The 18,707-nt window shown below is 41.1% G+C and overlaps 3 long non-coding RNA genes across 8 annotated transcripts in view; 1 reads left to right on the top strand and 2 right to left on the bottom strand.

Annotated features, from left to right (window-relative positions):
• The window catches only part of LOC104910654, a 2,162-nt gene extending 288 nt beyond the window's left edge, over nucleotides 1–1,874 (bottom strand). The window contains exons 1-2 of one of the 2 annotated variants that reach the window (XR_793293.3): nucleotides 510–1,874; nucleotides 346–410 (exon numbers count right to left, since the gene is read on the bottom strand). This is a non-coding gene — a long non-coding RNA (uncharacterized LOC104910654). Of the gene's footprint in view, nucleotides 1–345 lie in introns of both variants that reach the window. The other variant, XR_004159539.1, reaches the window with a different exon arrangement.
• The window catches only part of LOC109367263, a 4,396-nt gene extending 567 nt beyond the window's left edge, over nucleotides 1–3,829 (top strand). The window contains exon 2 of the long non-coding RNA XR_002114207.2: nucleotides 1,881–3,829. This is a non-coding gene — a long non-coding RNA (uncharacterized LOC109367263). The remainder of the gene's footprint in view (nucleotides 1–1,880) is intronic.
• Nucleotides 3,830–4,459: 630 nt separating this feature from the next.
• Nucleotides 4,460–18,656, bottom strand: LOC104910655. Of its 5 annotated transcripts, XR_004159543.1 has the most exons (8): nucleotides 15,380–18,656; nucleotides 14,958–15,038; nucleotides 9,830–13,380; nucleotides 8,643–9,035; nucleotides 6,759–6,901; nucleotides 5,984–6,114; nucleotides 5,230–5,334; nucleotides 4,460–4,663 (listed from the first exon to the last, which is right to left on the bottom strand). It is a non-coding gene; the product is annotated as an uncharacterized LOC104910655 (long non-coding RNA). The 5 variants fall into 5 exon arrangements; XR_004159541.1 differs by having other exon boundaries at nucleotides 14,958–18,656; XR_004159542.1 differs by having other exon boundaries at nucleotides 9,830–9,944; nucleotides 12,382–18,650.
• Nucleotides 18,657–18,707: the final 51 nt, after the last annotated feature.

Raw genomic sequence — 18,707 nt, 5'->3', positions numbered from 1 at the left:
AAAAAAAAAAACAACAAAAAAAAACAAAAACCAAACTCAGGGCAACCAACTCAGAGCACTCATAGACCTAGATAGCTAGAAACCTACACAATAGCCAGTACTGAGCTACCTTGTATGGCCTTGTAATTTATTATAACCACTTACATAGTTGAGAGCAACCTACAGGACAAAAGCATACTGCCAAGGGATTTCCAAATAGCCTGTATCAGGATGGCTCATGAAGGATGTTTTTTAAAAAAATACAGCATCATTGGAATACGAATAGTCATCCCTTGGTGGATAATAACTGGTTAAAGAGGGCAGGGATAGTGCAAGCAGTCAGTTCTGACAGTGCAGGTTGCTTACCTGTGCAGCTGCCCATGATTTTGCTTTTCAACTGAACTGCTGCTGATCTGGATAAGGAGATGAATCTAAGATGCCAATAACATAAAACTGTTTAATGTTATCAAAAGCAGCTGTCTTAAAGTACCATCTTTTAATCTTAATCTTAAAGTAGCATCTTTTAATACCTGGAGAATTTAGAAACACTGGCTGATTAGAATGATGCATCAGAAGGTCAGCAACTTCTTCAAGCTCTGCTTTCTTTGAAGGTAGTTTCTGTTCCAGATCGGAAGAAAGGGTATGGATGCTTTAAGAGTGGAACAGGCTACAACACACGTTATAGTGGTCCTAAAATTAAGGCTGAAATTACTGCAGATAACTGTCTGAAAACCTGCCTTCAGCAACAATCAAAATGATGCCCAACGTTCTGCTGGCTGTAAAAGAATGCCAGACTGAGAATGCGGACATTTGTAGCAGGGAAACAGTATACTTTAGCCAAAAAAAAAATAACAACGACAGAGTAACTGTAACACTCTGATCCTCAGAGGTAGGGTGCTTCATAAGGTCTCTCTTTTTAAGAGCAGCTCTTTAAATAAGTGTGTGTTATTAACATATTTTCATTTTTCTAAGTAAATGATTTATAGACACCCCCACGCTTGTAAACAAGAGTTCCCTTTGCAGCAGCCCTGCTGCAGCAGCAGCTGTCAGCATGGCGCACAGCCCCTAACTGAGCGCTGGGCAGAGCAGCGCTGCTCTGCAGCTCCTCACACAAACGTCAACCTGGGAACTTTTCCAGCTGGGGGGCACAGCCTAGGATGCTGACCTGAACCCTTTGTGTCATTCATCTTGAGGATCAGGGATTGAAAGCAAACTCTTGTTGAGCAGGGAAGGCCCCAGCCGCAGAGAAATCAGGAAATAAAGACATATTTCTAGATATTTAAAAAACAAAAGCAACCAACTGCTGGTGCTTTTGGGGCACCTGCTGGAAACTTAAGGAGAATATAAATGAAGGCTGGAGTGCTTTATCACACTTCCTAATGAATAAGCTTTGTGTTTTTCACCACCATTTTTTGAGGACAAATTATAGCTCCTGCAAAGTCATAGTAAAGTACAGGATGAGTGTTTCTAGTTCCAACTGTGCTTGGCATTTGGACTAAGTCAGCGTTAAGGTGTTTTAGGAATGAAGGCTCTTCTATTAGACAACATTTTTTGTTAAAATAGACTGGATTTTATGTTTGCCGTGAGGACAAGAACAGTGCAGCAAGGAGCTAGAGAAAGCACCACAGACTCTCACATGGAAATTCTCACCTGGCAGTGGCACCTGGAACAAAGCTTCAACCAACACCTTGATTTGTGTCATAACTCTGTCCTGAATTGCTGGCACTTCATGGGGATCCTGCCAAAGAGAAGAGGATCAGAGAAACAACAGTAATTCTAAGTAGAATAGATTGGCTGAGTTTTCTTATGCTTTTACATTCTTACTGTTACACAGTTGCCCTCCTACCCAAAGATTCTTTTATCCTATATTGGCACTCCAATTGTTCTGTTTATTTTCCCAGGTTATTTTCAAAGGAGAGAAAGGAAAAGGAAGAACTGGGGACATTGGACTGGACGATGTAATGTTGAGAAGAGGACGCTGCTCTGAAGAGCATTAGCAAAGACAGCGGAGTAGCACAGCCTGCTCCTGCAGCCCTTCTCGTGCTATTCTTACTGAGCTTTGAAACAGAACAGCATGAAAAAGGAAAAACAGATGGAGAATGACAACTTCTTAGTGGTCTGCTAAGTGCAGTCTTGCTGAAACTTCAATTAACAACATGAAGACCTCCTCCTGGAATTCAGGAACTGTAAATCAGTGCTGGTTGTTTCTGTTAATCCTTGCTTCTAACTCGTTTTGTATGTAGTAACTTTATCCCCTGTTTAACCCGAGTACTCATCCAAAGAGCACTTGTGAAAAAGGAAGAATTAATTACAAACAGTATGAAATATCTGGCTTGGAAAGTCTTAGTATTAACAGATATTCATTATTTTCCCATAGTGCTACTCTTCTATTAATTAGATTTGATAGACAGTGGGATTGATCTGGCTTCAGAGCTATCCGAAGCCTGAACCTGAACTCTGGATCACTGCCATTGACCTTTGAAGAAGGGTTGCTCCTTATTAAACAGCATTTATTTTGGTCTTGCATCTATATCAAAAAGCAGTTACATAGAGTAGGCACTGCATCCTGTAATATTGCTACTGCTGTGTTTTGTGTATATGTGTATGGTTGTTAACATATTTATGTTTTTAATATTTACAGACTCTAGTTGCAAGATAATTTGGCAGTCTGTGCTTTCTTACTGCACAGAAGAAGAGCTCAGCACACTGCGGGATCCCGCTGATCGTGCCAAGAAATAGGTTACCAAAATCAGCTAATGGTGCTCATTGAAAAGTGCCGGTACAGTTTTCATGTGGTAATATGCTGAAGGCAAAAGACCAAATCCTTACCTACTGTAAACTGGCACCTCATCATGCTGTGCAGGTCTGTCTTTAGCTCAGGAGCCAACCTTCAATCCTGCCAGCAGCTCCTTCACAGCCTGCAGAAGGCCACTGGCAGACGGTACGATTGTGCCCATCGAACCACCAGGAACGTTCCCTTCCATATGGGGCACGAGCCTACGCGTAAGCAAAAGAGGGCAGCTGTGTTACTGCTGTACAAACAATTCAGACCGTGAAATGCCTTGAGTCACCTTTGTATAATGTCCATATTCTACCCAACTGTTCTGTATATAATAAACATCTAACTGTTTAGAACTAGAACAAATGTTAGCTCTTGCTGGCGCTAAATATTTATCAGAACTTTGGGGTAACTTTCTTAGCTTTCTATCATGCACGTGGTCTGCAGGTTCCCAGGGAATTCTTCCATTTGGTTTAGGACTTTTAGATGAGAAACATCATCATTGGTGTTAAGGATTCTAAATTTGACAATAGTAACATTTCAGAAAATAACAGGAGATGGATAAAGTATTCTTAGTGGCACAGCCTTAAAGCTTAAAAAAATATATATGTAGCAAAAATAGGTCTCAGATCTTTTAAATACTTACATAAAGTATAAAACAAATGTCAGCTTTGTATCTTGTTACAGAATTATCACTAAAACTAAGTCAAACTTTGCAGCAAGGCTACAGCCATGAGAGGCCAGATTCCAAATAGCTGTTTCTGCCAAAGTACTCTTTTAAGAACATTTTTCCAGTTTGTCCCTTAGGACACCATCAGCATTGTGTGTACAGCAGAAGCCTATTTGACCAAACAGATGGATATTGTCCTGCACAAATGCATCAACAAACATTCTGAAATGGAAGCGAACCACATATTTGTAAAAATTCTGGCAACTATTTTGCTTCAATTATGATCATGATCTGTCTTCTCTTACGTTATTTTGCAATGTGTCAGAAATATTTGTGAATAGTTGAAATGACTTGTCCTTATTTTAAAGTAATCAGTAAAGAAGGCTGTTACTTGATACTGATGGGAATATCTTGTTTTCATTTCTGGATCAAAACTCTCATTGTGATGGAATGAACCAAGAGATGACAATGTAGTAGTTAAATACATAACTATTATCAAATTTTAAACTAAAAGCACATTTAACTATGTGAGAGTGGTATATATATTACTCAAAAGGAAGACTTACTTACAGTTTTCAGCCTAGCTTTTAGAACAGTTTCACATGTAAATAAGCATTTTCAAAATATGAAGTGTGTATTTTAGAAACGGCTACCACAGTCTCCACACTGCAGCACAAATTGTTACATTCTGGGGCTTCTAAGAAAATTAACACACTTGGATCTGTTTCTCATACAGTGGAAGAAGTGGTGTTTCACCATGTATTACTTACTCTAGGACTGAGACTCACTGGTTGAAATAAAAATCTATGTAAGTAAGGCTTATCGGTGTTTGCCCACAAAATGGCAACTTCCAAATGGGCTTTAGAACCCCAAATTTGAATGAATATTGATGGTAAACAGAAGTACTCAGATGACAACGGGAGGAGTTAGTGTCTTTGTGTTTATGAATTATTTCATGTACTTCACAATCAAACAAGTAACACTGTAAAGCACTGTGAGAACTAACAGTGTAACAGAGGGACAGCCCTTGTCAGTCTGGCACTGAAAGAGCTACTATGCTGTAAGTCACTCACCTCTGCCCTGACTCTGCAGTGCCACCATGTTGTCCCCTTCTCTTCCATTCTCACTCTATTTCTGAAGCGCTGAGGTGTGAGGGGTTGGATGGGGTGATGCCACTCCTCCAGGTGCCTCTGTGCCAGTCAGGACAGAGCAGATGCTGCCATGTTCATGCAAGCCTCAAGAAGAAAAAAAAAAAAAATGGACCTGAGTTGGTCTTACAAAGTAGTTCATCACTGCCCTTTCTGTTTAGACCTTAAAAAATAGATGCCAAAAAAAAATAAAAGCCTGCTTGTATATGCATAAGCAAGTGGAAGAAATGTGCACAACGTGAAAACAGCTACCTGTATGACCTTTTGACAGCTTACAATATTGTGTGTTAAAAAGACATGGTAAAACCTTTTCCCCAACAAAGATGTCAAAAAGGCTAACAAATGACACACACTTGACCAGTGACAGCGTGCACACGCATGCTGCATTTGCTGACATGGAAGTGACTACAACAAAAGAGACAGATGCAAGGCTTTGGTTCCACTTTCCTTTCTAACTTGCCACCTCACTTCTCATCAAACCCATGTCATTAAACCCCAACTACACATATATTATATGTATGTGTATGGTAGTATGTAAAACTACCATACAGTAAAACAGTAGCAAACACACACACACGTATACACATACACACATATGTATACACCAAAGCCCAAATTATCAGAGCTTTCCTGGCAGGTTAAAATGCACTTACCTGCTGGTTTATCCTGATGTCCTATAGTTTTATGACTTCAGTTTTTCCACAGCAAAAAAAAACAACAACCACCATCCTAGATGAGCAATATGCACTAGTATAAGCCTGCAATGTTAGAAAGAAGTAGCAGATATTGCAGTATAGGATCCCATTAGGTTGCCATTTTTCTCCCAGGAAATGTTCAACTTTGCTCCAGAGTGCCAGATTGGATACCATGCTTACATCTGCTTACACATGCTCAATACACATGGGCAGTGTAGCTCTACCCCTCATTTTCTTAAAAACATGCCAAGCAACAAAGCAAAGTGGACCTGCACTGTCTGGGTGAAAAGAAAAAATTCTCTGTTCTCATGTTACTTAACAGTATTCAACCAACTCTTTTTTTGCTTTCAGTAATGTTTAACCTCATTCTGTAGTATTTTTGTCCCTTTACTGTTTTTCCCAGTAGTTCTTCCATTACAGGATTCCTCAAGCCCCAGGAGCAAGTCTCCACTGCTATCAAACCACTCTTCTGAGCTAGCACAGCTGCTAACCACATCCTGAGAGCAAAAGGGACATTTCTAAGGTGTGCACTGCACCTAGTAGGCTGAGGTCAGTATTAAGTGGTTGAGAAAATAAGCTAGGTATTTATCCAGCATGGAATAAGGATGCCCATCTTGGTCTGGCATAGCCAAATCCTGCTTTCCTTTGCACAACAGATACTATGGCCCTTTTCCAATAGTTTTTGTTACCCTGCTGTTTTATGATTTTTTACCTTCTATTGAGGCCAGGAATCCTTCACATTCTTCTCCCAGTTTTTTCCTCACCTTGCACTTCAGCAGTCCAGTGTTGCATTTCTGACTTACATCCAGAATCCTTTTGCTTCAGTTTGCATTTGGCAAACGCCTGTGAAGGCAAGGTACAGCATGTAGCCACACTGACTGACTGCACTGCATTCACATGCACTGCTAGTCCCGAAGTTTGGGACTGCCACAGACATGGGATTACAGTGACACACGGGCTGCTCTAACTCTAACCCCCCCCTCCCTTAGCTACTGCCCCACCTCACAAGCTCTGATTTAGGCCATCAGGCTGGCTGAAAGAGTGCTCTCTGAGGACATACTGGTGCGACACAGACAACAGAGCAAACCCCTTCCTGCAGCAACACCCTGCCAAAGCCTCAGATGGATGTGTGCAATTTATCTCTTAGCTAGCACAGCTGGCTAAGCATGGCTGCTTTGCAGACCTATGCATACAACAGACTCAGCAAACACAAAATCAGCTGCTAAAAGTCACAGCGAGGGCAGGTTGCACTGAAGTGCTTTGAAGTAGGATGGTATTACAAAAGTGCTCATGAAGGAAATCCTAAGGATGCTTGGATCCAAACCCCCTATCTCACATCTGGTACCTACCAAGGGTTGCAGCTGCTGTCCCTTGCACCTGCTCATACCCTCAGGGGAAAGCATTGCTGCTGACTGTGGCTACAGCCCTCAGATCCTCCAAACTGGTGAAGTCAACAAGTGGACAGACAGCTTTGCTTCTGACTGTACCTGTAGGATGCTCCTGGCTCAGGCAGCAGTGTGACATGGTCACCTCTCCATCAGCATCTCTTCAGCCTGCCCCTCCCAGGTGGCTCCCAGCCTTGAAACTCGTCCATCTCACCCCTTTGTCACAATGCAGCTCCACAGCTGTCCTGCCAGAAAAGGAAACACTTTCAGCGTGGTTTTATATGAATTTGCTCCCTGGCAAGTACAGCAGTACATGTGCAGCACAACTGCTCAGAGAAAGAGATAAAGCAGCCCAAATAATATCTCGATATGACTGGGAACAGATCAAAGGCAACATCCAAACTTAGAGGAAAAAAGCTGGTTAACCTTAAAAGAACAAGTCTCTTCTCCACGATTTTGCACCAGGTAATGTTGGAATTTATTCAGTGGATTTTAATATCAGCATATGAGGATGCCAAGCACAAGTAAGCCGCCTCTTTTTCCAGCTCTCCCATCTAAATAACAAAAGCGAGAGCAACACAGTCGCATCCCTGCCTTCAACCCAAGCACATAAGTAGGAGTTCCTCTTTTGTAAGGTCACAGAAGTGTGCTCTCTTCAACATGACTGTAAGGGCTGGAGCACCTCTTCTGTGAAGAAGGGTTGAGGGATTTGTTTAGCTCAAAGAAGGCTTTGGGGTGATCTCTCTGCAGCCTTCCAGTACTTGAAGGGAGCTTACAAGCAGGAGGGAGAGTGATATTTTACACAGCCTGATAGTGTTAGGGCAAGAGGAAATGGCTTAAAACTATAAGAGGGAAGCCTGAGGTTAGACTTTAGGAGGAAATTATTTACTCAGAGAGCAGTGAGGCGCTGGAACTGCTGCCCACAGCTGTGGGTGCCCCACCCCTGGAGGTGCCCAAGGTTGGATGGGCTCTGGGCAGCCTGAGCTGGTGGGGGGCACCCAGCCCGCAGCAGGGGTTGGAGGGGCTTTAAGGTCCCTTTCAACCTAAGGCATTCTATGATTCAACATCAAATACGCATGATTCATGTTATAATCTAGGGGATCCTTTCAAGCAATGCATCCCACATTGTATAAACAGGACTCTATAACATTTATATTATTATAATATTTATAATATTAAACCCAACAGTTCTGTGGTGTACAACAATTTACATAGAAACCAGACACCTTTATTGCACACTTAGAGGTGTTATTAAACTGAGCAATTCAGTCACCCTCCTGTCATATGCCACCAGTTTTATCCTGTTTACACAAAAGATATTTTAATTGGCTCAACTCCATCACTGAAGGCTGACTGCTAAAACCGAGTGACATTTAATTACCCACAAGGAGCAGGGGGCCATTCTGTGGAGTGTTGTGGAATCTCAGTGTTCTGGCAGCTCAGTTGCGTGTCAGCAAACTCACATGCTCACTGTGAGCTCCTCTGCCAGCTTTTCCAAATGAAGATATGCAAGTGGGGCTTGAAAAAACATTTTATTAATACCAAAATAAAACAGGCAGAAAAAGTACATCATGTATCAAAGGATGCCTTCATCATTATACAGTCTTTGGTTGACTTGAACAGGTGGTTAGAGGGCTAGACAGGAATGGAAAGCGTTAAATTTGGCTTGGCCACAGAGCTCCAGGCTCTTAGCAGTGTCATTGCTCACCTTATGCTCATCCATCCTCACCCACAACTCCTCCTACTTTTATGAGCAGGTTCAGCATCACAGCAATCACATGGATGAGGACTTAAAAAGAGCATTTGCACCATCACTGAACCAGGAAAGCAGGGTAAGACAGAGTGTTCCTGGGGCCTTGCTTCTCAGCACACTACAGTTCTGCTGCAGAGCCCCCAGCCTAGCCCACATTGACACCAATTTAATCAAAGCCCTTGGATAGACCCTACCAGCAATTTTATAACCACAGTAGCTAAATGCAGCCTTACCTGAAAAGTACAACCTCCTGAGCTCCTTCCTCTGGTTCCTGAATTCCGGCTGCAAATTCAGAACTGGAATTTTCCTTTGTCTTGCCCACGGTGTATAAACTTTGGAGCTGGATGCTCTCCTTGCAGTATTACATGAGATCAGAGTACAACTCCTTATCGTCTGCATGGAGAGGTGTGCTTCCTTCCTCTTCCCCGATCTTTTCCTCCTCCTCAAGTGGCTCTCCAAGTTCTTCACAGCTGCACTTGTGTCTTACCCTCCCAGTGTGTTTCAGAGCCCCAAACTTCTCTTGCTCTTCCAGCTCTGCGTTGCTGCTGTGATCTCAAGCTTTTGATGAGAAACAGACTATCATGGCCTTCATCCTCAGCTGCATGCTTTCTAGCTTAGGCCCCCATCTGCAGAAAGATTCAAGTTAGGTATATAGCACTGCACCTGGCAGTGTTTGACAGATCCTGCCCAAAACATAATGAAGTTTCTTTGCCTCAGGACCTGCTGAACCCAAAGACTGTTTTCTCTGGCACCAGAGACCAATTTATTTGAGATAAATATTAAGCAATCAGAAATGTTTTACTTGAGGAACTATGAATTCAGAACTCTTTCCTGCAGCTGTAGTCACACCCGTTGTGCCTGCAACACTGAGTTAATTAAAAATAAATAAATAAATAAATAAAATTCTGTGGTATTTTCTTAATAGCCATTAATCAGCAGGGCATTCTGTTAGCCACACATTCACATCATTACTCCATCTATGCCTCTTGACTAGAGTATTCCAAACTCAGAAAGATTAGCCAGCTGTCAAAAGAACAATAAGTTCTTCCCTGTGCAACTCTTATTTTATCCTTGTTTTCCCTGGGCAGCAACTTAGGCCCAGCAGAGCACCACCTTTCAGTTCCTGCCCCAAGGCTCTGTCACATCTTGAAAGTGTCCAAGCCCTGTATGTTTGCTGCAACTCAGACCTTCCACATACTAAAAGAAAGAAAAGAAAAATTTGTAGCTCTTCCAATGTTTCAACAAGCAGAAACAGTGAGCCAGAACAAGCACTGCTGCCCATCCACGTAATCATGACATTTTTTGTACTCGAAAAATAAAATTACTTAAAATGAGCAAGGAGCACCAACACAGCCATTCCAACAATCACACTGCTCCGTTCATCTGAGGAGATGGCAGACAAGTTGAGTTTGTGACTCACTTGTCTGGTAACTCTAATGAGAGCACTAAGTCCATATAAGCTTGTTAAAATACAGTATCCAGAGCAGCCAGCTGTTCCCTGGTTGAAAATCCAAAGCAATATTTTTTCTAACAATCTGTAAAGAAAAACAAAGATTAAAATTAGGGGAAATATTTTCATCCACCGATGTTGCTTTCTAAACCTTCATTAAACTCCTCAGTAAGCAAGGTCAGAATACATCTGTCTTCTATTCACAAACACAATTTATTTCTGCTTGCTCACGGTCCCTGCCTGGGGAGAGCACACCCAAGCAATCAACCTCTTGCTCCCAGCTCCTGACCCCATTTCTTTCTCCCATCCTTTTACATTCACTGCTCTTTGCTGCCTGATCCAAGAGATGAGGCAATGGCATCGCACCATCATGCAGAAGAAATTGCTTCCTGCCATGTTTGCTATCTGCCAGAACACATCTGCAGCTGGCTGTCCTCCTCTGCTCTATTGCTGATGTGCACAGCTACACTTGCAGGGTCATAAGGTGCAGAGGTGTGGAGACTCAGAAACAACCACAAACATTTATGTATGTGAGGGCAGGGAGGGCAGACTTGCTCTGGCAGGCAACAAACATGGCAAGATGCAGTCTCTTCTTTGTAAAGGCATGATGCCACTAGATATGTATTCAAAGGTTGTCTGAGAAGAATCCAGGGCCTCAACCTCTCCTTGGCACCAGTGTTTTTTGTGATGTACCGGTGTGTCTAAGGATCAGAAATCTTCTGTGGCAGTTTCCACCCAGCTCACAGGTACAACATCTCAGCAGGTTGTCAAGCTCCCTTCATTTTAGCAAAAGCCTTCAGTCTCCTGATGTTTTACAAGAGTTCAGAGAAACAAAATGCGAGCTAGTTAAACATTATGCAGTGTACACACTCACCCCACTCTAAGCCAAAATCACAGAAAGTTTGCACAGCCTAGTAGCTTGTATCCTGCCAGTTTCCTCCATAACAATCTCTGCTCCATTGCCTTGCCTTGCCCCAGGGTTACATTGTAATTGTCTGTCCAGACTTATTTCTTTTGATCTCCCCGGGTCAATCAATTATCTCTGTTCCCAAGCTGTTTTTGATGCTTCTCGTGTACTGCAGCCTCCTCCTGCCTCTGCCAGCCACAGAGCGCCAGGCAGTGTTACCATTGCACATAGTGGCACATTCCCACAGCCAGCCCTGTGAGGAGCAGAGGGCAGACATCCCAGGGTACTGCTGTCAGCACAGGTAGCAGTGAAGTGAGGTGGGTGGGCCTGCTTTAAACAAGCTGTGCTGGTGAAAAGGCAGTGGAATATTCAGGCAGAGCTCACCAGGAAGACAGGTGCTGGTGCTGAATTTCTTGCCTATTGCTTTAGAAATTTCAGCTAGGTTATGTCTGCCTGTGCTGTGCTACAGCTTGATGTTCTATTATGAAATCCATTCCAAAATATCACCTCTATTTCCCACACCCTGGGGGAATCAGAAGCAGGGACTGCTACGGAAAGAAAACAAAACGATGAGGACAAATGACAACATCCAGCTGATGTACGTAAGCCACCACCTTTTGAGGTATTGCACCTCTTTGTTACACAGATTTCACATATTCCAAGTTTTTGCCAATACTAAACAGGTGCAGAGCACTATTTTGTATTAAAAACGTAATGTAAAGTGTATCACCGATGGAATGTATAAAATAACAGAACGTTAGAGACTGCACAAAACATTGCCAAGCAATGAGACTTCTCCCATGATGCTTCAGCAGCATTTTCACAATGTACCAAAGCCTGACAGTAGCCCTGGATTAGCAATGCCTTTAGACTGCTTTTGCACATGAGTAATTGCCATCCTATTGTTAGAACCAGCAGGCTCTCAATGCCAGGAGCTGAGTTTTGGATCTGGGGGTGTTTCATTCTACCTTTGTGCTGATGCAAGGAATGCCATAAAGCAGAGGGAGAGAAGGCTTGTAGTTCTCAGACTAGAAAACATATAAAAAATTGATGGAAGATATCCCATACCACTATAATATATCAATTGCTTTTGAAAAGTCTAAGGATGATACTATAATGATAATAAACTGTCATACTGTGCCATATGGAACCATGAGCTATCTTATATTAGCTGCTACACAGTCAGGTAGATTCCTATTCAGGGGAATCCCACTTATTATGACATTTGCTAAAAACAGACAAAAACCCCAAGTAAATGTTTTTATCTCTTTTTAGGATATGCTGCATCTGAACAGCTTCCTTTTAGGGAAATAGTGCTCTATTACAAACTACTTTAACTTGCAGCTACCTTCTAACATTGGTACAGTGTAAAATATCCACAAGAAACCTTCCATCTGGACAAATTCAGTATAGTCCACTGACAGTACGTACAGTACCACTCTCTTCAACCATCATTATAAAAATGTCTCTCTCCAGATTGGAAGTTTCATTTCAGGACTGGCCAAGGCTAATATATGCAGGACAGATACTCTTTTTGCTCTTGGTCTAGTGGGAATACTCTTAAGCACCTCAAGTTTGCTGTGTGACACCAAAGCAAATGTGACAGCCAACATACCATATGCTAAAATGTCACTCTTCAGAATGCAGGCAGGATTTGATTTCAGCTGGTTACTGTTCTTGCTCTCCCCTGATCCTGAAAAGTTGTGACACCTGAGATACTTTTGGCTTGAGATACTTGAGAACAGAAATCAGCACTATAGGAGCTGTTGTGAGTAGAACAATGCTGTCACATCCACCTCCTTTAGGAAGGGTTAAGTGCCAGGAACTGAAAAGGAAGGGAGAAAGACAGAGAGAGGAAAGGAAACAAAAAAAAACAAAACAAACCAAACCAAAACCAAAGCAAAACAAAAGGAGAAAAGCCACCAACCACTAACCCTCCCACCCCAAACAACAAAAATAGATCCATGTTTCCTAACGCTCTTCCTCAGAATATCTTCCCTAAGAATTATTTTTCACTTAAAAATGGATATATCTTTAACAATAACAGCAGTGTATATCTCTGTTATCACATTGCCAGTGAAAACATTGGGCCAGTTTGAATATTTAATCTGTTCTCCAAATGGATCTTTAAGTTTTCACAATGGTTGGCCCAAAATGTGTATCTGCTCTGATAAAGTGCAACAACATATTTTGTGGAGATTTAACTACCATACATTTTACTTGGCAAAAATGTGGAGTCTCGTAGTAGAAATTGTTTATAATTCAGTAGTCTACATAATCCTTAAAATGTCTTTATTACTCAATTAAGTTCATAATGAAAGAGAAGCAGTTCGCAGTTAAGCTCAGAGCAGAGAACTCATACCTGAAGACAGACTGATACATGCAGGAAGAGATTGCAAGCTCACCCCTGTTTCACTACTTCACTATAGAGTGACTGCTTTCTGGAAGTGCCTCTTCATGTTCTCGGATTACCAGAGAAGCACCCGACAGACTTCTGACATGGTTCTTTTGAAAAATGCACCTCCAGGATTCATCCGCTGCACAGTACCTGTAGAGTTTCTGTGTCACTCTCCAGTTTCACCAGCTACATTTGGTCCAGCTGCTCCTGTCTACTCTACAAAGATAGAACCAACTAATTAAGTCTAGTTAGCTCTGAATCCTGCCCTCAATGTGTCCAGCAAGCCTTCAGTTATGGGAAACTTTGCCCATTTTCATTTTCAGCAACAGTACATGTTATCGAATCCTGGCAGAGATGCTGACATCTAAATATGCTTCTCAGTTTTGACTGCTTCACTGTATTTCCTGAATGCTTTATGCCTGCAGTTCTCCCTCTCTGAATCACACAGCTCATCCATGTCAAAACAAATTTGGCACCTATTAATTTCCATTTGTCTGTTCACAGTTACAAGCACCTCCAGCAGACAAGGGCAATGCAATGGCAAGGTCTCAGGGTGCTAATGTGATATAACAGAGAAGGTTACATTGTCTCCCCTCTGCAGTGTGTGCATTCAGTACCCTTTTGGTTAGAGTAAAATATAAAAATTATAAAGCAGCTCTATTCTTCTAGTCTTGAAAGAGCTCTTTCTTGAGTTCATGGACTTAGAAATAAAGACAATTTTATTTCATAAATATTGAAAAGCTGTCACCTTTGAAAAAACCCTTTCCAAGAGAAGTACTGCAAAACAAAAACAAGCTTATTTTCAAGTGTCAAGAGACAATTCCTAAGGAAACTAAATTGGTGGATCTCACACAGCACTAGCACGTTTAGCTAGAGCTCCACTACTTCACCATCCACTTTAAAAATTTGAACTGAAAAAAATTAAGGGGTTTTCTAGTATGGAGTAACTCAATCTCTCACAGGAAAGCTCTCCATTTGTATAAAACTCTGTCTCTCAGCCAAATTAAACTCAGTTCTGCTTTAATAGTAATTCTGATTTATGATGCTTCCGTATTACAGAGTGGGCGTATTTTTCTACGAAGCAGCACTGGCACAGCCACAGAGGAAATGTACTTATCATCACACTTCCACACTTACACCTGATTAAAGCAGCTGTGTCAATCCATGGTTTTCACTTTTGGGAAATGAGGTGGGCAGCACATGCTTTTACACAGCCAGACACAACTTGGCACTGCAGCTGCTTGCCAATGGGAAGCTCTGCTTGCCTGCTGGGAGAGGCTACTGATTTAGCCCAATGTCTGAACAACATCTAACTTCCGCAAGAGAGATTCTTAATTTAATTAAACATATCTAAAACCAGACAAAAGGCAAGAAGAAAGGCTTTCAGTATACTAATACAGTTTGATCTTTGAATATATGAGCTCCTTGTGGTCCTGCCACTGAAACAGCATGCAAGCTCTCAGTCCTCCTGACCATACACTGCCTATAACACACAATAGACAGCTTTCTTCCCTACCTCACACTTACTCTGCTCAACAGTAGCACTTTCTCATCCCCAAACTACTTTGAAAAGGTGATTGGTTTCTGGAAGTAACTTTTAATGTTCTTGGATTACCAAAGAACTGTCTAAGGGACCTCTGACATGGCTCTTTTAAAAAGCACACCTCCAGGGTTCCTTCTGTAGCACCTCAATAGGAGAAGGTTAAAGTGTTGGGCACTTGATGAATGTGAGTAAAATCTTCCTCCCAAAAATCCTAAGCACTGTTAGATCAAGAGATTTGCTTTGTCTTTACCTGTCCTGGCTGGGGCAGCACCCTTCTGTTGCATCCATGATTCCCAGTCAGTATCTCTGTGACAGCCACAGCTGTAAGCTCCTGCCATTATATTTACATTGTTAGGTAATGTAGCAAACAGGTAAATGTATAGTTCAGAATCTCCACAGAAACAACAGGATGATTTAACCAGTGGTGCTATATTTCTCTGCTTACAAACCATACTAATGGAATACTAATTAATGACTAGATAGATAGTCCTTGTACTTAATTGCTGGACATACTAACTTACAGGTTTATCCCCAAAAAAACATAATACATTACAGTTAGCAGAACAGAAGTAAACACCTTGAAACTGCGTTCATATATTAAATAATGAATGTAATGTATTTACTGTTCTAACTACAACAGCAACCCGAAAATCAATTGCAGTTGTATCTCACCTGAACATAAAGTAAAACACATCTCTCCCAGATGTTTTTTTTAAAGAGTGCACTCGGGAGTACAGTAGAAAAAAACACAAAGATTTGATTAAGCCAATTGAGCAGTCTCAACTCAGTGACAGAGGCCAGAATACACTTTCAGTCTCCCCAAAACACTTGCTCACGTTGTCTCTCTAGTTACAAGAAAAGGAAGTGAAGCTTAGCATCTTCAGCTCAGCACAGCTTGAGAAATAGGATTCTCACAGTTCACACAAACATCATTTCATAGTACATGAGGAAACTTCAACATTGCTCCTTAATATCCAGTCTATTATAGTTTCACGCTCAGAGAACTCTGCCAAAATCACTGTATCAAATGACAAACTATTACTTCACCCCACTGACTTGCACTAAAATACACCCCCTGAAATACACTTGAGAAATGCCATAAATGCAAGTACCCAAAACCTGAAGAAATAACAACCCCATGGAACAAAATGAAGGAGATAACAACAGCAGAACTGACTGCAGGAGCAGCAGCATATCAGAGCAATGAGAGAAGATCAAGTCCTAACAACGTACAGAAGTCATGCAAAACATACGTGACTGCTATCCTACTAAAAAGCAAGAAAGAGAGAAATCAGACACTGGAGCACACTGCCAAGTTTCCTCCTACAGCCCAGACTTCAAGTTTCTAGAAAAAAAAACAATGTTATTTACTACTAGTTTCACAGTCTCATCTCCTAGTGCTCCTATAGGGGCAGACTGGATTCAAACAGTCAAACAAATTTTTATTTACCATGAATACTAGTAAGAGCCACAAGGAATGAGACATAACCAGAAAAATCCCAAAGGCAGTAAGGGAAACAGCAGAATATGAAAGCTGGATAAAAAGAAAACCCTAGGCCTGATAAAATAACAAAATGCTGCCATTTGCAATACACCTAATAAATAGTAAATGAAATAACTGATGGTTACAAAAATGGAAACAAAGAACCTGAAAGGAAGAATCTGCTACATTATAACAAATAAATTGCTTATTTCTTAGAATATGCACATGTGGAGTGTGCTACAGTACCACTGCCACACAAAACAACTGTCCACACAGGCATAAGTATGTATCTGATAGTCTTTTCTTTTGCAGGAAATGTACTGCACAGCATACTTCAAATGGTTTCTGAGAACTTAGGTTACTGGCTCACTGCAGGAAAAGTGTGTGGCACATGGCTGTGCCCAAGATTTCACAAAGAGGCCAGATCTACCTGTAGGTCACTACAAAGCAAACATCAGCTTCAGTAAAGGCAGTAAACACGCGAATACCTCTTAAACAAATAATTACACTACCCCAATACTAGGAGAACGGATGCATTCCAGACTTACATTCAGTTAAGAGTTTCTGGTAACAAATTTGTTCAGCAGCACTTGAAGTTAATCCCTTTGTTCTCGGTACATTGTAAGTTGCTCCTATATGTTATCCACAGTTAGACAGATCCCTACTGTTCAACTGTTACAATTACAAGTCTTCTGAATACTGAAGAAAGATCTCAATTTATTTTTTTATTCTATTAATGGTTAAAAAAAAAAAAAGACTGTGCACTCTGAATGCCTACATAAACATTTTATTTGACTTTTTCATGTTCTAGGTTCTCTCTTAATTCTTCCTTCCCTCTAAATGAGTCTGAAGTTTTCACTCTCCCAAGAATATCTGCCAGCAAACCCTGCCAGCACTGTCAATATTCTCCAACCCTACTGATATCTCAAGAAGCCCGCAGGGAACAGTGGATCTTTTGGAGTAAGCTACAGTAAACTACTCTTCTTAATTAAGCATAATCTTGTATAATGAAGCTGCAAAGAAAGCATTAATTTACCTTGCTATCTCAGATTTCCCCTGAGAAAAGCCTTACAGTTCAGATGATGCCCAAGTCTATCAATATGAATTATCACACCTTAATAATGCAGCCTGCAAGTACAAAGAGTTTCCCACAGACTCACTCTAATCAAAACAGAAATGCTGCGATACCCAGCATACACATGAATCCCAATCTTAAGCAAAAGCAAACCCTGACAGAAGACAGATTGGCTCCACAGAATATCATCATCACTGAGACTCTGAAAACAGCTCCAGAAAGACATCTTCCTCCAAAAAACAGATATTAACTTTGGTCACTGTTGAAACGCTTCTTTGTTCTTGAGTCTTGACTTATCAGCCATGAGTTCTGGATAACTGTATACCATTCTCCAACAAAGTAATTTGGCTTATTTTTAGAAAGCACAGTGGCATAATGAGCCAACTCAGTAATGAACTATGATTCCAAAAAGCACAGGAATTACTGCTGATCTGGCCAGTATTCACTCTGAATAGCTGCCATTTATACAGGTGAGAGCATCTTCTGGCAGGACTGCGGGTGTAAGGCTAGTTGCTTTTAGAGTAGACTGTCATCTACAACCATCCTACTACAAAGCAGGGGAGTTGTGCTTGGACATGTACAGAAATAGAGAATCTTACATACTACTATCTGGTTTGGCAAGGACACTCTTCAGCTTGTTCAAGACACAGATTTCCAGTTTTGAGGAGATAATCCTGAAGAAATGCAGGAAATATGAGGTTCAAATTCTCCTTCCTTCCTTCTCCTGTATGAGAGTTTTAAATTTGGTTTCAGACAATCTGCCATTTATGGTTAATTGTTATGTCATTATGTTTGGAAGTATGTATGTCTCAGAAAAATAAATCAGTTACTGCTTGGAGTAATAGATAACACAATATATTGCACACACTTTCTAAAAGTATCATTTCTGCTTTCAGGACCACACACACACCTGAAAAGACAGGCATAGGAGGCACATAAAGAGAGATTATGTATAATATGAAAACTGGGTTCTTACAGGACAGGCCTGAGAAGGAGCCACGGCTGAGCACTCTGAATCATAATTCTTTTCTAAATCTCACAATTTTGACTCACCCACTGACAAATCTGGATATAACATCTGTTCTACTTTATTATCTCTTTTCTGCATATTCATTTGTTTTCAGCGCTATGAGCTTTCCAAGCTTTTAATCATCTTGGTGAAAATAAAATAACTTCAACTTCCTTAATGCTTCTCCTTTTTAAAGGTAAAATGAAAAACAGCTTTTGCTCCAAGTACATTTTTCTTTTAAATATTTCAAAGCGTGCTTGCATAGCTGTTACTAACAGATTATAAGCACACCACTACACTGGACGTACTATACCTAGGTAGAAGAAATCCCTCCACTTACCAAGTTCCATGGTTATAGCATTAAAAAAAAAAAAACAACAAACCAAACCAAAACACACACAGAAGGAAAGAAAAGCCATTAAAAAAAGTGCTC

This window comes from Meleagris gallopavo, chromosome 4, assembly GCF_000146605.3.
Source record: "Meleagris gallopavo isolate NT-WF06-2002-E0010 breed Aviagen turkey brand Nicholas breeding stock chromosome 4, Turkey_5.1, whole genome shotgun sequence".
In the NCBI taxonomy this organism is placed as follows: Eukaryota; Metazoa; Chordata; class Aves; order Galliformes; family Phasianidae; genus Meleagris; species Meleagris gallopavo.
The sequence above is the reverse complement of the archived record's forward strand: the minus strand, read 5'-3'. Positions and strand labels throughout refer to the sequence as shown.